This window comes from Pan paniscus, chromosome 12 (assembly GCF_029289425.2).
Source record: "Pan paniscus chromosome 12, NHGRI_mPanPan1-v2.0_pri, whole genome shotgun sequence".
NCBI lineage: Eukaryota > Metazoa > Chordata > Mammalia > Primates > Hominidae > Pan > Pan paniscus.
The window spans coordinates 43315099-43334588 of record NC_073261.2 but is presented as its reverse complement, the minus strand read 5'-3'; positions in this window follow the sequence as shown (position 1 = coordinate 43334588).

Genomic DNA, 19490 nt, shown 5'->3' with positions numbered 1-19490 from the left:
GAGGCTGAGGCAAGAGAATCACCTGAACCCTGGAGGCAGAGGTTGCAGTGAGCCAAGATGACGCCACTGCACTCCAGCCTGGCAACAGAGTGGGACTCTGTCCAAAAAAAAAAAAAAAAAAGATGAGATATCTCTGGCATAGGAAATTGTTGTTCTGGAGGCAGGAATAGTGTCTAAAGCACCGCTCTTTTCCTGGTATCTCACAACTCTCTTAGCTGAGCTGACACACCTGCAAATGGAAGGTCCTGTTAGACTTTAAAAAGATTTAATGGGGTGGTATCGTGAAACTCATCTCCAGTCCTTTCTTAATGACACCCATGAGTGCTAGAGAAAATGATGCAGTGGCATTATGTAGCTAGGAGACTAGTCTTGAAGGGCCTAGGCTTGGCTTGCCAGACCCTAAGAAAGGGAAGACCCTACATAAAAATGGAACAAATCAGGGCCAAGATATGCAACATTATTGGCCTGGGTGTTTAAACTCAAGACATAATTTCCATTGATATGGCTATATATGTTGAAAGGCTCAGTGCTGCAAATCCTGAAAGAAAGAAAATAATATATTTATCACATCACATATAAAGTTATGGTCTTCATTGAGCCAAGACAAAGACTGAATTCAATGCAACATGTAAATGACTTTGATCTCTGCATAAGGATATGTACAGTAGCCATTTCATAAGCTTACTTCTAAAGAGACATTGTCTAGCAGAGGTTCTTATCTTTTTGTTAATTTGTTTTACAGACTCTTTTAGCAGTCTGCTAAAACCTGTAGGCCTCTACTCAGAATAATGTTCTAAATTCTTCAAATAAAATACATATGATAATAGAGAAAAACAATTTTATTATAATGTATTATTATCTACATGTTAAGAGCATAAGCCTTCTAAATTAGCTCAGAAATGGGGAAAGAAATGAGGGTACTGCTAGTCTCAAAAGGGTTCATACATGATAGAATGCCAACCCAATATATTTAAAACTTATCCTATGGGTGAAGGTACCATGACTTAGGGGAAAAAATTAACTTAAAGAGCATAACTGTACTTTTTTTTTTTTGTTTAACGGAATATGAAAACTTGGTTTTAGCATAAAAAATCCATTATATCATTAAAGAATATTGTGGTTGTTTCAAGATTACAGCCTTAGAGATAAATTGTTGATAAGGAGAAAAATAAAGTGTTACATATTTTAGAGGAAAATACATATTTACATCAAAGCTAACTATTCATTTTAAATATACAAATTCCTGTATAGTGACCAAATATTTCTGTGACCTAAGATCATCATATCGTAATATAACAGACCTTTTTTGCAAAAGTGAATAGAAGTTATAAAACTCAATTTTTAAGCAATAAACTAAAGAGAAAATTTTGGCACCAGGATAGATTAAAGTTTTTGACTAAATGAATTTCCTTGCCAACAGGGCTTACAGTACTTCATAGAATCTATTTTCCTGACAGAATAAATCACTGCATGTGACAAAATGCAGTTCCTTAGAAAGGATTTAGCTTTCCCTCCCCAATCCATTCCCTTTGTAGAAATATATTTTGCAAGAGAGCAGCAGTTCCAAATCTCAGAATTTTTCTGAAGAGAAATGTATTTATACTCAGCAATATACGTGTTTACAAGTGGTAAAAAGTTAGCAAATAAATTGAGTAAGGTGAGAGGGATATCAATCTAAAAATGCAAGACTGTTTTTTCTTTGAATTTGTCTTTGGTGAAATTCAGAACTTCAAATATGAACCTTGAACTTGAATTCTCCCTCTCTCATTGAGTTCTGTATTAGGTTACAATTTTATTATTAGGTTGGCACAAAAGTAATGGCAAAAACCACAATTACCTTTGCACCAACCTAATAGTCGTGTCTTGTTTAGTGAAGACTCAGAGTGAATAAAGCATAAAGCAGAGAAGAGCACATAAGCAGCAGAAATAGTGGATGTTTCTCCTTACAGACTTTCTCAGTGTGAATTCATACATTGGGAGCCAACAAATAGTATATCTTACAGTATATAATAGTCATATACATGATAGGTGTATTTGGGGAGAGGCTGTATAACTTAAATCCTCTTTTCAGAGAGGTTTCTGACACAAAAAGTTAAAAATTAAAGTTCAAAAACACAGATTCACATATATGAGGGAAAAATGTGTGGAAAAGGAAAAGAAAATCTTCAAATATTGGCTGAGTATATATTATTTTAAGAATATTCATCTCTAATTATATAACATCAGTATAATGGAAATCTATATTTGATAATAGTGGTGCTTATGATATTCATGTGGTAGGATGTAAAGACACAAAACAGGTTATGATATAAAAACACAGCATTTTTGGTTGAACAATGTAATACAAATAGCATTGATTTTAAAACTGGACACTACAAGGAAATAAGGTTCCAACGGCAAGAAACGTTTCTGCTCTTGACACCTTAATGATGACTGGCTACAGAGCTACTGGGACCCCGTGCAAAACAAAAATGTCAGATCCCTTCTTCAAAAATCCTTGAGGATTTCAACACATAACAGCAGAGCAATGAACCAAATTCTGGCTCTCCTGAGCATGCAGGGTCCTGGCAAGTCTACAGGTTGCTTATACATGAAGCTGGCCCTCCTTTTACTTTTCAGAACCTTTGAAAGACTATATAAAGATGGAAAAAAAAATGCCACAGAGAAAATTAAAAAAAAAAAGAACTGAAGCCTCGATGTTGTCAACAAACCTGTTAAAGTTTGCATGTTTGCTCAGGTAGAATTAGTTTTTCTCTTTTCCTCAGGGATGTTTTGTCTCTTCACATACTCTTCCAACAACCATTTATTGATCACGCATATGCACGGCAAGATGAAATATTGCAGAGATTACAAAGAATGGGATGGGCAGTGTCTGTCTTCATGAAGCCTTGAGTTTCTCTCTCTTCTCAGCATTCATAACCACATGTCCTACGCTGACTCTCAGAAGACAGCTCCAAGTCATATGTCCCAGAAAAGTAATAGAAGATACCTTTCTTTATTTTCCTTATTTATTTATTTTATTTTTTATTTCAATAGATTTTTGGGGAACAGAGGATGTTTGGTTACAAGAATAAGTTATTTAGCGGTGATTCTTGAGATTCTGGTGCACCCATCAGCTGAGCAGTGTACACTGTAACTAATGTGTAGTCTTTTATCCCTCGCCACTCCCACCAGTCCCCAAAGTCCAATGTATCATTCTTATGCCTTTGCTTCTTCATAGCTTAGCTCCCACATATGACTGAGAAGATACGATCTTTGCTTATCTATTCCTGAGTTACTTCACTTAGAAAAATAGTCTTCAATTCCATCCAGGTTGCTGCAAATGCCATTATTTCGTTCCTTTTTATGGCTGAGTAGTATTTCATGGAGTATATCATGATATATATATATATATATACACACACACACATATACACATATATCTATATATACATATACATATATACATATACATATATATCTATATATACATATACATATCTATATCTATATCTGTATCTATATCTATATCTATATACACACACACATACACACACCACATCTTCTTTATCTACTTGTTGATTGATGGGGATTTGGGCTGGTTCCATATTTTTGCAATTGCAAATCATGCTGCTATAAACGTGCAAGTACAAATATCTTTTTAATACAATGTCTTACTTTCTTCTGGACAGATACCCAGTAGTGGGATTGCAGGATCAAATGGTAGTATTGCTTTTACTTCCCTAAGGAATCTCCACACTGCTTTCCATGGTGGTTGTACTGGTTTACATTCCTACCCCAGCAGTGTAGAAGTGTTCCCTTTCCACTCCATCCATGCTAACATCTATTTTTTTTATTGTTTTTTTATGGCCATCCTTGCAGGAGTGAGGTGGTATCACACTGTGGTTTTGATTTGCATTTCCCTGATCATTAGTGATGTTAAGCAGTTTTTCATATGCTTGTTGGCCATTTGTATATCTTCTTCTGAGAATTGTCTATTCATGTCCTTAGCCCACTTTTTGATGGGATTGTTTGTTTTTTTCTTGCTGATTTATTTGAGTTCCTTGTAGATTCTGGATATTAGTCCTTTGTCAGATGCATAGACTTCAAAGACTTTTTTTTTTTTTTTGATAAAGAGTCTCGTTCTGACACCCAGCCTGGAATGCAGTAGCATTATCTCGGCTCACTGCAACCTCCGCCTTTCAGGTTCAAGTGATTCTTGTGCCTCAGACTCCGGAGAAGCTGAGATTATAGGCATGTGCCACCACACTTGGCTAAGTTATGTATTTTTGGTAGAGATGGGGTTTCACAATATTGTCCAGGCTGGTCTCGAACTCCTGGGCTCAAATGATCCACCTTGGCCTCCCAAAGTGCTGGGATTACAGGCATGAACTACCGCACCTGGCTGATAGCTTCATTCTTATACAACATCCTGCCTTTCTACCTACAATCTGACCTCCACCACATGTCTCTCTGTTCCTTGTATCTTACCAAGTGGGTAGTGTCTGACCATCACCCTGTTATTGACCAGTCACTGCGTCTGAGCATCTTGTTCTCACAGATTTTGCTGCGCCACATAGTTCTCTCTTCTTTTTCTATTTCCCACTAGCCAATTAAACAGATTCACATTATTATTGTTTAAAAATTAAGACTTAAAGCATATAATCAAAATAGAGATTCCCTGTTTCTTCACAGTCTGGTCACAACTGGTAATCCTGAAAATGTGTATGTCTATGTTGGAATAAGAAGAGAAATAAATATTATAGGCAGGAGAAGTGAAGACAGTTAAATTAGCAACTAAATCCTCATGTACAACTCAGTGTTTCCAACTGTTTACGGCATTTGCCTCAATACTTCTAAAATGAGACTATTTCATATTTTATCAATTCAAGTGGAGCACTGAGTTCCTGTAACAGCTTCTCCTCCCTAAAAAATACAACATCCTCGCTCTCAACATTTCTTATGAAGATAACAATGTCTGACTAATATAATAATCAATTTATATGATTATAACCATGTAAGTTTAAGTCTAAAGCTAAGTCTGTGTTTCCTTATACAAATGTTTATTTTAGTTAACATTAATGCTTTCTTTTATTTAATTTCTTAGTTTTATTTATGCTTCTATTTTGTTATTTTAGGTATTATAATTAAAAATAATTGAGCTAATATTTTATCTCTAAAACTTCATATATTATTTACTACAACTTTACATTTAATATGTGGTGTTTGAAAATATAACATTTGCTTCTATTTTATTCTTCTCTTTCCAGCACCTCATTATATTATTTTCTTGTTTATTTTTCCTTCACTGAGTGGTATATAATACAAAGATATCTCATATAAATGGAAAACTACATTAATATTAAAGTGGTTTGATTACACAAATACAAAACCCAAACATACTTTGTCATCTGAATATGTGCAAGTATGTAGAGAGCTTTGTTTAAAATGTTGAACATTTGCTTTATGAGTTAGTAGAACATCATCATCCTACTTGTCTTCATCTTCATAGGCATCAAAATCATTAAACATCTATTGTGCCCAGGGTTGTGGCAATATTTATACAAACAGCATTATATTTTAACCCGTCCTGTTCCCTAGGAGAAGTTAACAGATGAGCGCCTATTTTAATAACAAATTAAATATGATTTTTATTTGGGATTAATTACCCCTGCAAAGGCAATTAAACAGAATGTTTGTTACATCTTTGAGATCACTTGATGATGTCAGTATTCCCATATTTATACTTCTCTCTGATTTTCCAGAAACCATTAATAACCATTCATGGATATGAAATAACAGTAAACAATCTTAAACCATAGAACATATCTTCATGTTTTAGTAGCAAAGATGTTTATTTTAGACTTACATCTATATCAGTGGAATATAAGAGAGATGAGTCACTATAAGCAATAGTGAATTGTGTGGAAAATTAATTTGATAAAACCAATAGTCTTTTTCTCTACAGAAAATAGTGTGTGTGTGTGCACGTATGCGCATGTGCGTGTGTGTGTGTGTGCGTGTGTGTGTGTGTGTGTATTTTTCTTGATAAATATCCAGCCTTTCTTTTGGACTACCTGGAAAACTAAAGATGGGAAAGATAGAGTTCAGAATATTCAGGAGTTGCAACATTTTACACTTTTCTGCAGTAGCTATAATCTTTCTTCAGTAGCTTTGGGGTGATATAATTCAGTAATTCTATTCCAAAAACCATTTAGTTGGGAATCTCAGAATGTATAAAAGTTTAGTATTAGCCCAGGCTTACAAATGTGCAATTTTAAATTATTGGCTTCTGCATACTATGGACACATTACCAAAAGACATTTGAAAGAATTATATCACATAAACATATATTGTTGGGCATATCTATTATTAATGATTGTGCTTTGGAAACCAGATACGTGAGATTCAAAAGTAATCATGCCAAACTATCTGTGCCTTTATGTTCTTGTATTAGTTAGGAGATGATATAAAAAAAACATATCTTCAAGCCACCTACTTTTTTTCTCAAGAGGAAATGTAGCCTCTATGCAGCCCTTTGGCTATTTTATCCTACTATTAGCTATCTATTTTCTTCTACCCTACACATACAACAGATAAAATATGCATTTCTGTATTAAGATATTTAATTTTTTCTTTCAAATCTGAATTTTAGTTTTAACAGCAATGCTTATTTTTAAGAGCCTCCTGTATATTAGAACCTACAAAATAAATTTCTGCATGAGTATAGCTCTAAGGATTTGAAGTGTCTTTAGAAGATTGTATAGTCTCTCTAATAGCAGAAAATAACAACTATGTAATGGAGTACACATAGTTTTTTAAATCTAGGATTCTACTGCGTCTGGCTTTGAATCTAAAGATCACTTGAAGGACTACTAATTGTTTAATGCATCATTTTTAAAGTTAAAAATATTCACATACATGTTTAGTAAATGAATGAGATAATTATTTTAAACTGTTGGAATACATTCATATAAATTAACTGATTCAAAAGATGTATTAACTGCTATTTTGAGTATATATTAGCATGGAAAACTTTGGAAAGATTGAGCAAAGTTCTTAATTTGTCTCTGCTTTCACTTTTCCTGTGGTGAATGCAAGACAGTACACACTAAATCTCCCATATTCTTCAATCTGATGTCCCCAAATTACCTAGTTTCCTGCTGATCTAATAAACACAGTGGACTTTGCTTCATTTCAGAATGCAGCTCAAACTAGCTTGCTCAATTCACACATTGTATGTGTGAACAATATGTATGTATGTTCTTGAACAAAGCAAAGGAAAGCAAATAACCTCTTTAGTGCTATCAACAATTCATCAACACAGTTTCATTGTTGTCTACAACTTGCCTCCTTCAGATACCCAAGTACTATTCTCAATTTTAAGAGTGTTTTGCAGGGCTCAGTGGCTCACACTTGTAATCCCAGCACTTTGGAAATCCAAGGTGGGTGGATCACCTCAGGTCAGGAGTTCAAGACCAGCCTGGCCAACATGGTAAAACTCCGTCTCTGCTAAAAATACAAAAATTTGCCAAGCATGGTAGCCAGCGCCTATAATCCCAGCTACTTAGGAGGCTGAGACCAGAGAATCACTTGAACCCGGGAGGCAGAGGCTGCAGTGAGCCGAGGTGGTGCCACTTCACTCCAGCCTGGGCAACAAGAGGGAAACTCTATATACAAAATAATAATAATAATAATAAAGGCTGGATGCAGTGGCTCACGCCTGTAATCCCAGCACTTTGGGAGACCAAGGCGGGCAGATCACGAGGTCAGGAGATTGAAACCATCCTGGCTAACACAGTGAAACCCTATCTTTACTAAAAATACAAACAATTAGCCGGGCATGGTGGTAGGCGCCTGTAGTCCCAGCTACTCGGGAGGCTGAAGCAGGAGAATTGTTTGAACCTGGGAGGTGGAGGTTGCAGTGAGCTGAGATCGCACCACTGCACTCCAGCCTGGGTGACAGAGCAAGACTGCATCTCAAAAAAAGTTTTTTTTTTTTTTTTTTTTTTTTGTTTTGCATTTAATCTTGAAACTACTGTTATCATTCCTGTTTTCAAATGAGAAAACCAAGACATACTGACTGAGGTAAATTTTCTAAGGCATGAAGCTAATAGCCACACAGAATGGTGGCAGAGTTCATAGCCTTAAACACTGCACTGTGTTATCTCTGCAGTTTCCTGCATTCTCAGTTAAAAAAATAACTGCCACTTTGGAAGTTATTTCTGCTCTTTTGGTTGTCAGCACTCAATTTTTACAATATCCTTAACTGTATTTTTTCTTCTAAATTGAATGTATTTAGTAATAATTGCACACAGCAACCATCGTTTGATAAAGTTGCTTCAACTTGTGACAATTTCTCTCCTCTGTCTTACTGTTGTCAACAACAGGTGTTGTACAATAGAATGTCCTACAGTGATGGAAATATTCTATATCTGCACTGATTGGTACAGTAGCCACTGATAAACTCCATGACGCTATTGAGCCTCATGGCTAAGTGAAAATAACTTGAAATCTGGCTATGCGTGACTGATGAAACAAATTTTTAATTTAATGTTTTAAAATTTTAGTTTACTCAAATAGCGAAATTGTCTAGTGACTTCCAATTGGACAGCACAGGTCTTGAACTTTACTTTTATCTTCTTTAAAATAAAAAAAAATAAATAAATAAAGTTAAATTTAATACCCATATATTTACTGAATAGTCAATAGTTAAGTAGATTATCTAGCATACAGATATTTCCCAACATAGCAATAATATTTTATAGTCCATGCATCCCTCTGGCTCAGTTTTCTTCTTGCTGTTGAGAGGAGAGTGAACAACAAATCAACAAAATATATTTTAATAAGAAAAATGCATTAGGTTTTGGAAAATGTTAAGTGCTAAAGAGAAAAGTAAAACAGGATGTGAGCTAGGTAGGGTGGGGTTATAAAAATGCATTTGGTAGTTTGGCTGCACAAAATTAGGTTTCCCTAACAAATGATCCCAAAATCTGAGTGCCCCAGTAGTGCTAAATTTATTTCTCACTCATACTATGCATTTAGTACCAGTTGGATATTTGGTTCTGTTCATTTTAATCCATCAGGGAACCAGCCTAGTGGAGTTTCCTCTTGACTTGTGTTTCTATAATTACCCTAGCAGTAGAAAATGAGAGCGAGCACAAGAACAAAAGTGGGAGCAAGACAAATAGCCCCTCAACTCTTAAGTCATTTGCATGGAAGTAATACTTAGTATATCCATTCACATTTCATCAACACAAGCAAATCTCATGGTCAAACATTAACTAAAAGGGTCAGGAAATTTTAGGAACCTTCTTAGTCTATTTTTCTTATTAATAAATGCACTTATTTTTTTTCCTAAGCCAGGCAAAACAAATGCACAAGAGAAGAAACTTTAATTACATTCATGGGGATGACTTTATTATAAAGACTTTATCAAATGGCAACGGGTGACCTATGTTTTGAAGCATGAGAGTGATTTATCATGTAACAAAAGAACGGTTTAATTTATTATCTCTAGAATGTGTATTGTATGTGGTAGGTATAGGAAACTGAGTTTAAATAGAAGTAATCAGAAATATATATGTAAAAAAAGAACTTTTTTCTTTCAGAAATTACACTGTGGTGACTCTTGAATTAATAGAGACAACTCTTATCTCATGGACTAGTTGGTAAGTCAGGCAATGTCTGTGTCGAGATAGAAAGTCTTATGTCATCGCTGAAGAAATTTACAAGCCTTCCCCCTTTCCATGGGACTTAATATCCATTTAAACTAATATTTTTCACTGAAATGAATAAGTCATTGACCACGCAGAGGGTCATTGAGTTACATACCTCACAGTTGTCCATTTACCACCATGTGTTCTATCAGATAAATGAGACAAAATACTTTCCGCTGAACTCCTGGTGAGTTTAACAGAAAGTATATTAATTGAATGACTAACATTATGTAACTTCATTAAATGGCAACAGTAATTATATGGCTTTTAATTTAAAGGACAGGCACTAATGAATAATCTAATGAGGTACAAATGACCACATACTAATTCTGTATTTTTTAAATAACTAGAGATATGTGCTGTGTTGTCAAGTGCAGAACATAAAGAATTACTAAGTTATTGCTGTAAAAGAAAAACAACAAAAAGCTTTGAACCTTTTCCTTACACTTTGAACTTAGACTGTTGATGACTTCAGTTCACTTTTTCTCTTATATTTTATCCTCATTTGTGTACTTGGTAAAAAGAAGCAATGAAGAACAAGGAGAAAAAAATACACTCTATTAGGAAAAAACATAATCTGCACTGTGTCTTCTTCTCATCCTGATTTGTCTGACATATTGACCACTGAAATTACAATGTTGATTTCTCTTTCCCTGACTGTCATTTATTACTCAGTAACCCTTAGTGTCTCATACCCATACTGTTGTAGGACTTTCCTCCTTAGTTCAGCTGAAAGCTGGGTCCTTAAAAAATTAGGCTCAAAGATGATTTGAAGGGGGAGAAAAATGGAATTCATTGGGCAAAATGGAAAAAAAAAAAAAAAAGGAAACAGGGACCCTCTGCAAGACCAGAGTTCTGCTAGTGTGCTTCCCACCTTGCAGATGGAATCTCAGGTCCCACTTAGGAAGAGGAGGGGCCAGGCTCTTCCCCACTGCAAACAGCATGAACTTCTGTGGCTCCACCCCAGTGCTCACTCCTCCCAGTGAGCAGGCTGGCTGGTTGGAGTTTCTTTGGGGACCCCTTCCCACCTGGCTGTCTCAATACTTGCCAGGGTCCATGTGTTTACTTCTCTTCCCTGTGTCCTCTCTCAGGAATAAATCCACAGCCATAATTTCCAAGTTAGTGTGCAATGAAGTCAATGTGCTTCCTATCCTAGTATAAACTGAACTTTCATAACATCTGTAATGGATACATTGTGACTGTTAATAGATTTTCAGTCTATACTGATCAGGAACTTTAAAAGATTGATGGAAAGTAGAAGAATCTTTCTGGAACTTGTGTATACATCCCATGTAATGATAAAATACAATTGGCCAGGCAGGCTGGCTCACGCCTATAATCCTGGCACTTTGGGAGGCCGAGGTGGGCAGATCACGAGGTCAGGAGACCGAGACCATCCTGGCCAACATGGTGAAACCCCTTCTCTACTAAAATACAAAAAATCTGCTGGGTGTGGCGGTGTGCACCTGTAATCCCAGCTACTAGGGAGGCTGAGGCAGGGGAATTGCTCAAACCCGGAAGCAGAGATTGCAGTGAGCTGAGATCATGCCACTGCACTCCAGCCGGGCAACAGAAGGAGACTCCATCTCTAAATAAATAAATAAATAAATAAATAAATATTGTAATGATTATTTGTATCGGGCTGTTATAACCTGGAAGAATTCCACTGTCTGAGTAACAGATAACTGAGGAAATGTATGGGATATCCCACTTCAAATACAGGTGATAATATACGCCCCCAAATTACCACTTAAATTGTCCCCACACTTCAGAAATGATAATGGGAAAAAGACCGAAAGGGAGAAAGATGATGGGAAAAAGACAGAAGACAAGGCTATTTTCCTAATTTAATCAAATCTGAAAGACCAAATTTCGAAATTGATATTTTCACCCAGTTGCTCCACTGAGGTTGCTCTAGGAGTATTTCCTCCTTTACAATTCTGACACACTTGTAAAAGTGAACAAGTAACAGTTTAGGAGAAATGTTTCTTCTACATACCTCATTATTGTTTTAAGTGAAAATAGTCAACACATGCTAAGTGGTAGTATTATTCAAATGCTAAACAGATTATATTCCCTCAATGAAGTTATGACCTGAGGCAGGAGGAGCAAAACAAGAGATTATTTTCTTTCTATGTTAAATTTTAAAATTATTTTTGGGTATCAGGGAAGTAGAACACCATATTCACCCCCACCCCCCAAAAAAGTGATTAAGGAATGGTTTACCAATGAGGAGATATTTGAGCTGATTTTTCAGCAATAAAATTCAGCAGACCGACAAGCATAGAATAGAAGAGATTTGTGCCAAGGGTAATGTGAAATGTCACAGAGGTGAAAATGGTCAAGTTTGTTAAATGTAATTGGCTCATTGTAGCTGAATAATGTGTGGTACACAATAGTGGAAAGCAATGGTGAAATAGTTGGAATATATTACAAATGAATGCCAGTAAATACCATATATCATGAACATATATTTTAAATTTCACATCAATAAATATCTTAAATAACATGTCAAAGAATGCCACATTTAGGTAACCTTTGTGTGGCAGAGTCTAGAGAGCTCTAGTAAGAACAAGCAATTTAAAAATGCATGATAAGCATAACCTTTGGCAGAACTGTTGAAGACAAATTTGAGTAATAAGGCAAAGGTCTAGACAGACCAGTCAATAAAGGACTGAAATTCTTTATTTAGCACTACCTATTGAAAAGGACAGAAAATATTCAGCATAATTTGTTTCAGAAGGGTATAGAATGTTTGGTAGTGGTGGGAAAGAAGATGTGACTAAAACAATTTGAAATGACCAATAAAAAATATGAAGTATAAACTTTGGCTAAATTTACAATACAATTGTATAAGAATTAAACAATTTTTATCAAGAGAAAACATACCAGTATAAATAATTGTTATATTTATATTGGTAATATTTTATTACATGAAATTTATTGCAATTGAAAAACAATCCTAGCGAAAAAGAGCAAATGAAGATGAAAACAAGCAGAAGAGAAGAAATAAAAATTAAGACAGAAACAAGAAAAAATAGAGAATATAAAGAAACTAAAATATGTTTTCTTAAAAAGATAAAATTGATAAATCTCTAGCAAATCTAATCAACATAAAAGAGTAAAGATACAAACTACAAACAAGAAATGAAAAGAGTCATCACTACTTGATCCTGCAGACATTAAAATAATGATAAAGGAACACTAATATATGTCCAAAATTTGGTATCTTAAATGAAAAAATCAATTTATTTAAAGAGAAACTGCTAAACTTCACGTAAGAAGAAAAAGAAAACATGGATATCCTTGTACACATTTTAAAAATTGAATCAATAATTAATATCCTCCCATAAAAGACAGGACTAGGCTCTGATTGTGGAGTCTTTAGAGATTTCTACATACAGAATTATATAATCAGCAATGAGAGGTAATTTGACTTATTTTGTTTTTTGGATGCTGACATGGTTTGGCTGTGTCCCCACCCAAATCTCATCTTGAATTGTAGCTCCCATAATTCCTCCCATGTTATGGGAGGGAGCTAGTGGGAGACAATTGAATCATGGGCGCAGGTTCTCCCATATTGCTCTTCTGTTAGTGAATAAGACTCACGAGATCTGATGGTTTGATAAGGGGAAGGCCCTTTTGCTTGGTTCTCTCATTCTCTCTTGTCTGCTGCCATGTAAGATGTGCCTTTTGCCTTCTGTCATGAGTGTGATGCTTCCTCAGCCACGTGGAACTGTGAGTCCATTAAATCTCTTTTTCTTTATAAATTAACCAGTCTCAGGTATGTCTTTACCAGCAATGTGAAAATGGACTAATACAGAAGCCTTTTTTTTCTTTCTCTTGCCTGACTGCTCTGGATAGGACTTTTAGTACTATGCTGACTAGGAGTGGTGAGAGAGGGCATACTTGTATGTTCCTGTTCTTAAAGGGAATACTTCCAGCTTCTGCCATTCAGTATGATGTTGACTGTGGGTTTGTCATAGATTTTTTCTTTTTGGGAGTGGGGGACAAGGTCTTGCTCAGTTGCCCAGACTGAAGTGCAGTGGTGCAAATCATAGCATACTGTAACCTCAAACTCCTGGACTCAAGTCATCCTCCCACTTTGGCTTCCCAAAGTACAGAGATTACAGGCATAAGCAATCAAGTCTGGCATTACAATATTTCATATCAAAAATTTTTGAGAATCATTTTATAGTTTTGTTTTTTCAGTTTAACTATAATTGCCTTAACAGCTTCCATTTAAAAAATGAGTTTAACATATTAGTAGATATCAAGAATTATGTATTTATTGGCTATTACAGATCAGGGCTGTTTTTAGTAAAGGAATTAAGTCACTGAAGCTCTTATTACAGTAATCTGGTACATGTATATGTTATTATAGTATGTATGTCCATTTTTGTTTCATTTAAGCTGACATGTCAAATAAAATGCCATGAGTTACATTTCTCTATTTAAATTTAAATCATAAAATCAATTAATGTAATTTAACTTAAAATTTAGTCTCTCAGTATCTCCAGCCACTTTCCAAATTCTCCATTGCCATGGATGGCTATAAGCTATCATATTAAACATCATAGTTATAGAACATTCCACGACTATAGAAAGTTCTATTAGACAATGCTGATCTAGAGCTTCTCATCCAAAAGAGGACAAAGCACTATTTAAACCTTAATTCTCTCTTGGTTTAGTGAAGTCCTCTCTGGCATTTCTGATTCTATCGTGTTAAAAATACATTTCTCAGCAACATTACTTACACATATACATACTCAGTTTATTTTTGTCTTATGGAGGAGACATATCAATCTAGGAAATAAATCTAGCAAATTAATTCTCAGAAAGGGGGACAGAAAGTTAAAACATTTTTTTCTAAAAGCTTTGATTCATATATTCACTATAAACATAAGGGGTAAAAGGAGGCTCAAAAATTGAACTTTTTAATTCTGTTGTTATGACCTCTCAGATGTCATATTCTTAATACTCTTTCCTTTTTTTTTAGACTGAGTCTCGCTCTGTCGCCCAGGCTAGAGTGCAGTGGCGCGATCTCGGCTCACTGCAAGCTCCGCCTCCCGAGTTCACGCCATTCTCCTGCCTCAGTCTCCCGAGTGCTGGGACTACAGGTGCCCGCCACACGCCCGGCTAATTTTTTTGTATTTTTAGTAGAGACGGGGTTTCACCGTGTTAGCCAGGATGGTCTCCATCTCCTGACCTCGTGATCCGCCCGCCTCGGCCTCCCAAAGTGCTGGGATTACAGGCTTGAGCCACTGCGCCCGGCCAATACTCTTTCCTTCTTATTCTTCTTAAACTAATTCCTGTTTTTGCTGAGCCTAATACTGCATATTACATATATTTGCTCATTCCTTCAATTCCATTCCATGAAAACCAATGTAATCTTGCTGCCAGGTGCACCAGCAAATTGAAAGATACCGCAGAATGCTAACAGCTCAGGACAAAGGTTTGAGAATAAGAATGACAAACTGAAATGTTGGGATAGAAAGATGATAGATAGATACAAAGATAGATAGATAGATAGATAGATAGATAGATAGATACATAGATGATAGATAGATGGATGAATTGTGTGTGCATGGATAAATAAATTTTCTAAATGTAGTGTTAAATTACATAAGCAAGAAACCATTGGCCTGAGGCTGTCTCTGTGATTTGTTTCTGTGTAATTAAATGCAACTACATGAACACATCAATACCTAACTTAGGAGTCTCAATTTATGTAACAGATAGCCAGGTCTCAGCCAATCACAGGCAGCCAACTGATCAGACCATTTCCAAATAAGGCATATACCTAGCTTTAACCAATCAAGCTATTTCTATACTTACTCCCATGTTCTGTCTATAAATACTCACTGCCCATGTGGCAAAGCAGAGCTCTCTGAATCTTTTCAGATTCTGTGTAATGTGTGATTCATGAATCTTTCTTTTTTTTCCACGTAAATTCTGTTAAATTTATGTTGTCTGAAATTTTTCTTTTAACAATAAGACTAAACCTTACTGTATGTGACTTGCTTTGCTCTTAGTAACAAAGCTAGAGAGAGTGTGGTTTTTAAAATAATATTTAGTTTAAATTGTACCATTGAAAATATATTAATCAGCATATATTTATTTATAGTATATTATGCTGATAGTGTAAATGTGGAGGTAAAACAGGTTAAAAAACAAACCGGCCCAGTGCCTGCCTTCATCAAGCTTACAATTGTTTTAGAACTCTCTCCTTAGTTCAACTAAAAGCTGGGGTCTCGTCACATGACCATGAAAAATTAGGCTCACAGACAATTTGAAGTCTGAGAAGAGCAGGGTTTATCGGGTGAAAAGGGCAAAGGCAAAAAAAAAAAAAAAAAAAAAAACGGAAACAGGGACTCTCAGCAAAGCCAGACTCCTGCTAGTAGGCTTCCTGCCTCACAGACTGAATCCCAAGTACCGCCCCGGAACAGGAGGGGCCAGACTCCTCCCTGCTGCAAAGGGCAAGAACTTCCCATGGCTCCACCCATTTCTCCCAGTATGCAGGCTGGTCACAGGTTCTCCAGGGACCCCTTTATACTTGGCTGTCTCACAACGACCACATGAATTAAGTGACTGTGTGATGGTTAATTGCGTGTATCAATTTGGCTAGGCTACGGTGTTCAGTTGTTTGGCTAAATAATAGGATGTTGCAGTGAAGGTACTTTTTAGATATGATTAACATTTAAATAGATACACTCTGAGTAAAACAGATTACCCTTCATAATGCGGGTAGGCCTCATCCAATCATTTGAATGCCTTAAAAGAACGAGGGGCCCATTGCGTTCAGAACAGGAACGAATTCTGCCTCCAGACTGCCCTAGAACTCAAGACTGCAATAGCAACCCCTGCCAGAATTTCCAGCTTGTTGGCCTGCACTGCAAATTTCAGACCTGCCAGCCCCCACTAGATATAGGATATCTAGTATATCTCTAGATATAGGATATCAAGTATATGTCTAGATATAGGATATCAAGTATATGTCTAGATATAGGATGATATAGACATAGATATATAGATATCCTAGATATAGGATGACATATTTTATATATACTCATCCTATATCTAGATATAGAGTTCTATTTCTCTGGAAAACCCAAATACAGACTGTAACAGCATTTCTTTTTTTTTTTTTTTTTCTTTTTTAGATGGACTCTTTCTCTTGTTGACCAGGCTGGAGTGCAATGGCACAATCTCAGCTCACTGCAACCTCCACCTCCCGGTTCATGCGATTCTCCTGCCTCAGCCTCCCGGGTAGCTGAGATTACAGGTGCCTGCCACCACGCCCAGCTAATTTTTGTATTTTTAGTAGAGACAGGGTTTTGCCATGTTGACCATGCTGGTCTTGAACTCCTGACCTCATGATCAACCCGCCTCGGCCTCTGAAAGTGCTGGGATTACAGACTTGAGCTGTGGTACCACACCCGGCCTTGTAACAGCATATTAATCAATATACTGAAGAAAAGGGAAAAGTCATCAGAATGTTTCAAGAGATGTTACTGCTGGGCCATATGTAGATGATGGAAATATTTTACTCTACATAGATGGGCATACCTTGTCCTAGATAAAAATATAAATAAGGTGTGGACAGAAAGAGCTAAGGAAAACACCAGAAAGCCACCCTCTAGCACTGGGTTTATAGTATCCAATTTATAGTGCATGATTCAAGTCTATTCTTAAGTTTCTAGTTCAATATTAATGAATGAAGTCCTGCAATACTTATTTCATAATTTTTTCATTATTATTTCATACATATTTTGTTACTTCACTTCCTTGAGTATTTTTTTCATGAAGAGCACATTTTTTCCCATCTGGAAAATTCACCTCTGTACATTTCATACGTGAAAGTAAACATTACCAGATGAAAAATTATTGACACATGGCTGGGCGCAGTGGCTCACACCTGTAATCCCAGAACTTTGGGAGGCCGAGGTGGGCAGATCACAAGGTGAGGAGTTTGAGACCAGCCTGGTCAATGTGGTGAAACCTCATCTCAACTAAAAAATACAAAAAAAAGTTAGCCGGGCATGGTGGCATGTTCCTGTAGTCCCAGCTACTCAGGAGGCTGAGGCAGGAGAATCGCTTGAACCCAGGAGGTGGAGGTTGCAGTGAACCGAGATTGCACCACTGCACTCCAGCCTGGGCAACAGAGTGAGACTCCGTCTCAAAAAAAAAAAAAGCAAAAAAAGAAAAAGAAACAGTATTGGCACAGAAACACTCCTTCCCCATGTTTTTGCTGCAAATATTTTTCTATGTCCTAACATGGAGTAATAATCAGAAGTCTTACCAGCTGAAGTTTTTTTTTCCTTTGTAAGCAACTTCTTTTTTTAATGCCTAGTTATCCAAAGACATTTGCCTTTATAATAATTACTTCTTAAAACATAGGAATCTATCAAGATATAGGTCTCTTGTCATTGTTTTTCCGTAGAAGTGAATAACCCTTTGTAGGAAAATTTTGGTGATACTGCTGATGATAATGATTATGATGGTCTTAGTTTAATTTTTGTAATATCAAGTACTCTCTCATTTTAACTATGAATTTTTAAATGGAAATCCTCAGAGAAAGACTGGAGTATTTCCTCTTGTCCTAAGTCAAGACATAATTATTTAAATGTCAGCTCTTCTCTTTCTATATTAAAAAGAGATTTTAATATTTTGATTTTAGTGTGTGTAATTTCCTTGGTATTCTTCTTTATCTTACGTATCTTTTTTTAATTTCAATCAGTTTAGTTTGCCTCTCACCTTGCTTTTAACTTATGATTTTTTATTTATTTATTTATTTATTTTTTGAGACACAATCTGGCTCTGTCGCCCAGGCTGGAGTGCAGTGGCACGATCTTGGCTCACTGCAAGCTCCGCCTCCTGGGTTCACGCCATTCTCCTGCCTCAGCCTCTGGAGTAGCTGGGACTACAGGCGCCTGCCACCACACCTGGCTAATTTTTTGTATTTTTAGTAGAGACGGGTTTTCACCATGTTAGTCAGGATGGTCTCGATCTCCTGACCTCGTGATCCGTCCACCTTGGCCTCCCAAAGTGCTGGGATTACAGGTGTGAGCCACCATGCCTGGCCTTAACTTATGATTTTCTACAAAGGCCATGCCATCACATATTTTGATTTTATACCAAAAACTTTTTAAATGTTTTGAAATTCTTGTAGTAAATTATTTTTAGTCATCTGTTCCAACTTAATGTATTTATGGTGACATGCCATTATTCTTTTCTATACTGATTTTTCAGAAGTGTTATATTGTTGGATTTTTTTCTGTTTTCTTATCATTCAATAAAATAGGCCCTCTGAATTAATTCTGTGTAATAAACAGGTGTAATTATTGCCCTTGGCAGAACTCTGATCAGTAAACAGTGATCAAATCTGTTTATTAGATTTAGAAGGATGGCAGGCAGATACCTAAAGACTTTATGCCAGTTCCAAGTTTCTATAACAGTCTTTGATCTAATGCAATTCTGTTTGTCCCAAGTACAGATTTCTCTATTGCTTAGCCCGGAACTAATAAATAAATGAATAATTAATGTCATCACAATTCTCATCATGCTTCCTTTCTGGCTGTTGGTAGCTATAAAAATTACACTACCCAGATTTTGATACATCCACAGTCCTAGATGGACCTGTGTACATCCTTTCCTACAAGTTTTCAGACATAGCTCTCTGTCACTGGGATACACATGTACAAGGAGATAAGGGAGACGATTCTCTAGTAGCCAGGGCCATTTGGTTCAGGAGTAGGTACCAGGGCTATGTTTTTTGTTAAAACTTTGTGT